At 40.7% G+C, this 8,067-nt stretch overlaps 1 long non-coding RNA gene across 3 annotated transcripts; it reads left to right on the top strand.

Moving 5' to 3' along the window:
- Positions 1-3,086: 3,086 nt before the first annotated feature.
- On the top strand, positions 3,087-7,103 carry LOC123190383 (uncharacterized). Of its 3 annotated transcripts, XR_006496310.1 has the most exons (7): positions 3,087-3,444; positions 3,531-3,651; positions 3,747-3,821; positions 4,850-4,970; positions 5,060-5,259; positions 5,880-5,959; positions 6,858-7,103. It is a non-coding gene; the product is annotated as an uncharacterized lncRNA (long non-coding RNA). The 3 variants fall into 3 exon arrangements; XR_006496309.1 differs by having other exon boundaries at positions 3,093-3,444; positions 5,880-7,103; XR_006496311.1 differs by lacking the exon at positions 3,531-3,651 and having other exon boundaries at positions 3,096-3,444; positions 5,880-7,103.
- Positions 7,104-8,067: the final 964 nt, after the last annotated feature.

Genomic DNA, 8,067 nt, shown 5'->3' with positions numbered 1-8,067 from the left:
CCGATTTATCACTATCATGTTGGGGTTATGCATTAGAGATAGCTGCATTCACGTTAAATAGGGCACCATCTAAATCCTTTGAGAGGACACCATATGAACTGTGGTTTGGCTAGAAACCTAAGCCGTCGTTTCTTAAAGTTTGGGGCTCCGATACTTATGTGAAAAAGTTTCAACCTGATAAGCTCGAACCCAAATCGGAGAAATGTGTCTTCATAGAATACCCAAAGGAAACTGTTGGGTACACCTTCTATCAGAGATCCATAGGCAAGATCTTTGTTGCTAAAAGTGGATCCTTTCTAGAGAGGGAGTTTCTCTTGAAAGAAGTGAGTGGGAGGAATGTTGAACTTGTTGAGGTAATTGTACCTTCTCCCGAATTGGAAAGTAGTTCATCACAGAAATCAGTTCTAGTGATCTCTACACCAATTAGTGAGGAAGCTAATGATGATGATCATGAAACTTCATATCAAGTTACTACCGAACCTCGAAGGACAACCAGAGTATGGTCCGCACCAGAGCGGTACGGTAATCCTTCTGGAAGTCATGTTATTAGACCATGACGAATCTAAAAACTATGAGGAAGCGATGATGAGCCCAGATTCCGCGAAATGTCTTGAGGCCATGAAATCTGAGATGGGATCCATGTATGAGAACAAAGTATGGACTTTGATTGACTTTCCCGATGATCGATGAGTCATTAAGAATAAATGGATCTTCAAGAGGAAGACAGACGCCGATAGTAGTGTTACTATCTACAAAGCTTGAATTGACGCAAAATGTTTTCAACAAGTTCAAGGTGTTTACTACGATGAGATTTTCTCACTCGTATCGATGCCTAAAAGTCTGTCCGAATCATGTTAGCAGTTGCCACATTTTATGGAATCTGGCAAATGGATGTCAAAACTGTATTCCTTAATGGATTTCTTAAAGAAGAGCTGTATATGATGCAACCAGAAGGTTATGTCGATCCTAAAGGTGCTAACAAAGCGAGCAAGCTCCAGCGATCCATCTATGGACTGGTGCTAGCATCTCGGAGTTGGAATATATGCTTTGATAAAGTGATCAAAGCATATGGTTTTACACAGACTTGCGATGAAGCCTGTATTTACAAGAAAGTGAGTGGGAGCACTACAACATTTCTGAGAAGTATATGTGAATGACATATTGTTGATCAGAAATAATGTAGAATTTTCTGAAAAGCATAAAGGAGTGTTTGAAAAGAGTTTTTCAAAGAAAGACCTCGATGAAGCTGCTTACACATTGAGCATCAAGATCTATAGAGATAGATCAAGACGCTTGATAAGTTTTTTCAATGAGTACATACCTTGACAAGATTTTGAAGTAGTTCAAAATGGAATAGTCAAAGAAGGAGTTCTTGCCTGTGTTGCAAGGTGTGAAGTATGCTATGATGTTTACCAATCCTATTGTATACCTTAGCATTTTTCTAGAAAGGGAGTATAATAGTGATCTAGAAGAAGATCACAGGACTGCGGTCAAAATTATCCTTAGAGGACTAAGGAAATATTTCTCGGTTATGGATGTGATAAAAGAGTTCGTCGTAAAGAGTTACGTTGATGAAAGCCTTTTACATCGATCTAGATGACTCTAAGTCTCGATCTGGATACATATTGAAAGTGGGAGCAATTAGCTAGAGTAGCTCCGTGCAGAGCATTGTAGACATAGAAATTTGCGAAATACATACAGATCCGAATGTTGCAGACCCATAGACTAAACTTCTCTCACAAGCAAAACATGATCACTCTTTGGGTATTAATCACATAGCGATGTGAACTAGATTATTGACTCTAGTAAACCCTTTGGGTATTAGTCACATGGAGATGTGAACTAATCACATAAAGATGTGAAGTAGATTATTGACTCTAGTGCAAGTGAGAGATTGAAGGAAATATGCCATAGAGGCAATAATAAAGTTATTATTTATTACCTTATATCATGATAAATGTTTATTATTCATGCTAGAATTGTATTAACCGGAAACTTAGTACATGTGTGAATACATAGACAAACAGAGTGTCACTAGTATGCCTCTACTTGACTAGCTCGTTAATCAAAGATGGTTAAGTTTCCTAGCCATGGACAAGAGTTGTCATTTGATGAATGGGATCACATCATTAGAGAATGATGTGATTGAGTTGACCCATCCGTTAGCTTAGCACGATGATCATTTAGTTTGTTGCTATTGCTTTCTTCATAACCTATACATGTTCGTATGACTATGAGATTATGCAACTCCCGATTACCGGAGGAACACTTTGTGTGCTACCAAACATCACAACGTAACAGGGTGATTATAAAGGTGCTCTACAGGTGTCTCCGATGGTACTTGTTGAGTTGGCATAGATCAAGATTATGATTTGTCACTCCGATTATCGGAGAGGTATCTCTGGGACCTGTCGGTAATCACTACACCACGACACCACAACAGCGACATGCATCTGTTGGCATAGCTGTACATTAGCGACACATTATCTATCCGAAAGAACGCCGACACACCAATTGTCGACATTGTTTAGTTGATAGACACTCTATCCGCCGGTAGTTCACAAACATTTCCCTATATAAATTGTGTCGGCATATGTACCTTTTGCGGATAGATTATGTGTCGGCAATGCTCTTCAACGGAAAAAGTGTCGGCGTTTCTCACATCCAGCCCACCAGTTTCCATGCGTGGGCCATGACCCAAGTATTGAGAGGCTACAGCCGAGCGTGCGAGCGGCCCAAATCCCAGATATTTTCCAAGTCACCACGCTCCTCTGAACACAAGCACACTATCTCACCCTGGCCACACACAAACCTAAGGCCTCCTTTGGTTCATAGGATTGGAAAATCATAGGAATAGAAAAGTCATAGGAAATGAGATGACATGCATCTCAAATCCTATAAATAGGAATAGAAAAAGAGATGCCCTTTGATTCACACCATAGGATTTTTTCCATTGAGTCTAGGCTAATGTTTGTTTTCCTATGAAATGTGGAGGATAGGAAGAATTCCTCCATAGGAATAGTATTTCATTCCTACAAACCAAAGAGCTCTAAAGGAATTTTTCCTATAAAAATCCTATGCTATGAAAATCCTACAAAATTCCTCCAAACCAAAGGAGGCTTAAACCTAAATCGCACACCAGCCGCCGCCACCCTTCCTCTCCGTCGATTCGGTCATGCCGCTGCACGTCCCACCGTCGCCCGCGGGGGCCTGCGCCACCCGAAGCTCCCGTCCAGCTCGCAGTGCAGCCCCACCACCAGCAGCCTGAGGTGAAGCCCCGTCGTTAGCTCATCCGGCGACCGACGCCGCGTCTGCCGATTCGATCGCGCCGCTGCGCCTCCACCGCCAGCGGCTCCACGCGGCCACCCGAAGCTCTTGCCCAGCCCGCGGTGCATCCCGACGTGTCGCCCTGGCGATGGACGACCCGCCCACCGATTTGCGCTGGTGCTTCTCCGACTGCCATTAGTCCCCCCCCCCCCCCCCCCCCCCCCCCCCCAAAGCATCCTTACACCCCGTGCTTCCATCCGCAGCCAAGGAGCCGCACAAACCCCTGCATCCCGAGGTGCCAGCCAGCCGTCCCTCTTCCACCTTCGGTGATGGCTCCCTATTCCCCCTTGTCCTGCCCTCCTTTAAATCCAACCGTTGCATCCTGTATGTATTCTTTTATGTGATTCCTCATGATTGTGTGATATTTCCCATGAGATCTTCCTGGTTTAGCATTGAACTGAATAATATCATCTCTGCAGCGTCTTCAATTGAATCTATTTACAGAGGGAAAACCCCACAAGAGGCTTCTGAAGCTTGGTCAACACCTACATGAGGTCAGAATAGTAACAGACTGAACTTATTATCATGTTTTCATGGCACAGTCTCTATATTGATAGGAACAGACTTAACTTATTGATTGACCTTGACCTATTTGTGCAGATGGTCATCTTAATTATTCCATCATTACCCTTAGTTTTGAATGAAACATATTGTTTATCATTAGCTTGTAGTTCAAAAAAAATTTACACTTGAACCTTAGCTCATGTTGCAAATTTAAAATAATTACAGTACAAACATCTGAAACTAAAACGATACATTTTTTGTGTTGTAGCCAAATATATTTTCCTACAACAGTTTGGGTTATCTTTGTTGTTTGCTTATTTTGAATTTCCCTGACATGACCAACCTATAACTCGTATGTGCCGCTGGATAAGGCCATGTCTTTCGTGGGTGGTGCTTGGCTGATTTGTACATGGATACTATTAAAGAATGGTACAAACATACTCCCTCCGTCCCTAGTGTCAAAAAACATCTTACATTATGGGACGAAAGGAGTATATCGTAGGCGATTGTGATCAACCTCTAATTTTCTACGAAGGAAACCCGTTATACTTATTTAATTCGCCTAGTCATGATGTGGCAACGATTCATGCTCTTCTCTGCCAAGGTGCCCATGGTGTGTCTTATTTGAATTATACTGCATGACATTCATCCTCATCTCCTCCTCCATGTGCGTCACTGTCTCCATGCTCCACCCCTTCATGATCTAGCAGGGTCACTGGATCTGTTGCTAATGTGGCTATTGGCGAGCTCCTTTCCTCCAAGCGCGAGACTGCTGAGGGAGGGGCCAATGTTACCTTCTTTTTTTTGTCCTGCTGCATGTCCATCAACCTGCCCACAGAATCATGACCCGTATAAGCTCTAAACTCTGCCAACTAATTTGCACAACAATGTAATTAATGGTACACCAATTAAATGTTTTTTGCACTACTTGTATTGATGCTACTTATCTTTCAGAATTTTAGTGACGTGCTTCTATCTATCTATATATCAACTAATGGATTCAACTCTCACGCCCTAGGATTATGAAAGGTTGATCCAAGCCAGCTTCAGAAGGAGCTCAAGGCATACAGGAAGACCGAGGACGAGGGGATGAACACACTTTTGAACACTACCTCCATTTCTGTGCAGTTTCTCTCAAGGTCAGCTTAACCAATACCATTCTGAAAATCATGCTGCATATATTCGCTTCTCGTCAATTCACAAAAAGAAACAAAACACGAACTTACAGATGCAAGCTGAAATGCTGGTGATCAAGAAGAACAGTCCTGTGAATGGCATCATCAAGCTCATCGAACAGCATCACATCACAAACCATGTCATGGGAACATCTTCCTTCTCACCGTGTGTCCAGATCAAATACAGCTTCATAACAAGGATTCATCTATAAACATGCACATCAAAATTGCCTGCAGACTTCTATATATATAGGTAAAAACTGATTTTTTTAGGTAGGAGGTCCTATTCTTTAAGGATCCATTTGATCCACTTGTTCATTGTAAATACTGATTTGTGCACCAAACTTCAGTCATGCCTTGTTCCAACTGAGGCATCCCTGCACTATGCATATACGTGATTTTGTTTTACTGCTAGCAATGTGTCCCATTTATTTTATACTTCTTAGATGTTCGCCTTAAACTGGTGCACATAATTTTCACTAGTCTGGTCAGTATAAACGACATGTTTGACAACTACATTTCATTCTTTTTTGATAGAAGCTGGTATATGCCAAGTTGCCGACCTATTTTACCTTGTTCACTATGTGACTTCTTTTGTATAACCTATCTGTCTGAATACCATTTGCACAAATCTCTCTGCATGAACTTGCTATGCTAGGTTGTCTTAGTACCATGTGTTTCTTAATGACATTTGAAGTGTAGGTTACATCTGATCTCTAATGCATTTGCATTGTAATATTGTAAAGTAATCAATTTTGAAGGTGTTCTTAGTATTGGGCAATTTCTTATAGTTCAATCTTTACTGATGTTACAAATTTAGAATAATTGTAGTATAGACATCTGAAACTAAAAAGACTCATTGGTTATATACAGGCACTAAGATGTGATAAATCATGATGGCACACTATCAACTTATATAAGTTCCTTGAGGGTAAAAGCAAGTAATGAACAAGGTACTAGCTTTCTATCCATTCTTTTCTTTATTCCGGCGTGAACTATGTTGTCCTCCCTGAAATGGTGAAAAATGTCTATATAACCATGTTATGCATGATTTTGCTGTGTGTAACATTTCAAGGGCAACTTCTTAGCTCAACTGATGGCTGGATGTCCTTTATTACAAGCGTGCATGCTCTAACCATTTGTTCTTTCTTGTCGTGATGGAAGATGTAACACCATTTACTTGCTAGGTCACTTTCTTACATTTTCTAAACAGAATCATTCGAGTTTCAATTCTAAATCAGATTTGCTTACTAATGGATATCAATAATTATGCTAGGTCTGTGAATAGTTTAGTGGCTTGTAGATGAACTGAGCGCCTGTAGTAATTAAATGGACTATAGATGAACTCAGAGCACATAGTAAATGGCTGGCATGATTTTATTATAAATTGTGTGAAGATCATCCTAGCAATTACTCACACTAGACAATGCCTAACTAGAGTGCATCTATTGAACCAAGATGCATGTGCAACCATATGGTCTTCGAAATGGCTTTTTTTACCAAGTGCATTTCCTGCTATCACACATATGACTTCTGCTACATGTACAAGTGCATATCTGATTATTTGATGGTTGAGGACCTTCAAATACAAATCTGTAAAGTTACAATAAGAACCTTATTTGTTATGCCTTGGAACAGATCCGAGTCAATGAGTGCATAATTTTTCTATTAAGGCATGTGATAAACTAGTTGCTAGCCTGACTTTTGTTGGTGCTTTGTTAAGGATATCTTCTGTAACCAAATTATTTGTAGTACATATTCTATTTTTAGATCTTTGGGATCAAAGGCAACTCACACATTTGAACAAATTCTCATTTCTAATATTGCTCAAACATGTAAGTTCTTTTGCAGCGAAATGGCACATCCAGAAGTTGATACAAGATGTTTTGATGGTCGGTTTTGTTCATAACATGTTTGACACATTTTGTGGATATGGAAGTTGATGTCAGCTTGGTGATCGAAGAGATTTGGTCTCTTCCTTAATATTTTGTAGTAGTCAAGTGATCGAACAATTGGGTCTCTTAGGAGCCTAGCCATCATATTTTGTAATAGACCATGTCTTGTATGTCAACTTATTTACTTATTGGTTGTAGCTGACTTGAGTGTAGGAAACTACTGAATCTTCTATATATGCTTGAATGAATGTATTAATCAATGGTATGTTGTGATGAATCGAAGAGTATGTTTTGTTTGTTTATGTATTGCACACTGAACATAAATTGAATATTATGAATGCCATTTCATGTTAAAATATGGTGCATTTGCATTTGTGCTGAAACGTAGAATGCTGGCAGCAAATGTGTCGGCAAAACTATTGAGCGTCGCACTATTTGTCGGTGGAGCATGCTAATAGATGAACTGTCGGCATAGCAATGGGTGTCATAGTATCTGTCGGCATAGCACACTGTCAGATGAACTGTGGGCATAGCATTGTCTGTTGGCGTACAAATGTCTGTCGGCGTAGACCTCACCAAGCCTATCATAGTATGTGTCGGCAAAGATTTATCTGTCGGGAAAGACCTTTCTCGACAGGACTATAGGCGACAACTCCTTTATGTCGGTAAAAGTCTTTGCCGACACTAAATGTGTCGCCTTAGGTGACATATACCGACACATTGTTTGATGCTGTTTTGAGTGTCGTGGTGTAGTGAATGCACATCACTATAAGCCTTGCAAGCGATGTAACTAATGAGTAAGTTGCCGGATGATGCATTACGGAACAAGTAAAGATACTTGCCGGTAACGAGATTGAACTAGGTATTGAGATACTGACGATCGAATCTCGGGCAAGTAACATACCGATGACAAACGGAACAACGTATGTTGTTATGCGGTTCGACCGATAAAGATCTTCATAGAATATGTAGGAACCAATATGGGCATCCAGGTTCCGCTATTGGTTATTGACCAGAGAAGTGTCTCGGTCATGTCTACATAGTTCTCGAACCCGTAGGGTCTGCACGCTTAACGTTCGTTGACGATATAGTATTTATGAGTTATGTATGTTGGTAACCGAATGTTGTTCGGAGTTCCGGATAAGATCACGGACATGACGAGGAAC

The sequence above is a fragment of the Triticum aestivum genome, chromosome 2A (genome assembly GCF_018294505.1).
Source record: "Triticum aestivum cultivar Chinese Spring chromosome 2A, IWGSC CS RefSeq v2.1, whole genome shotgun sequence".
NCBI lineage: Eukaryota > Viridiplantae > Streptophyta > Magnoliopsida > Poales > Poaceae > Triticum > Triticum aestivum.
This window is presented reverse-complemented; position numbering and strand designations above follow the sequence as displayed.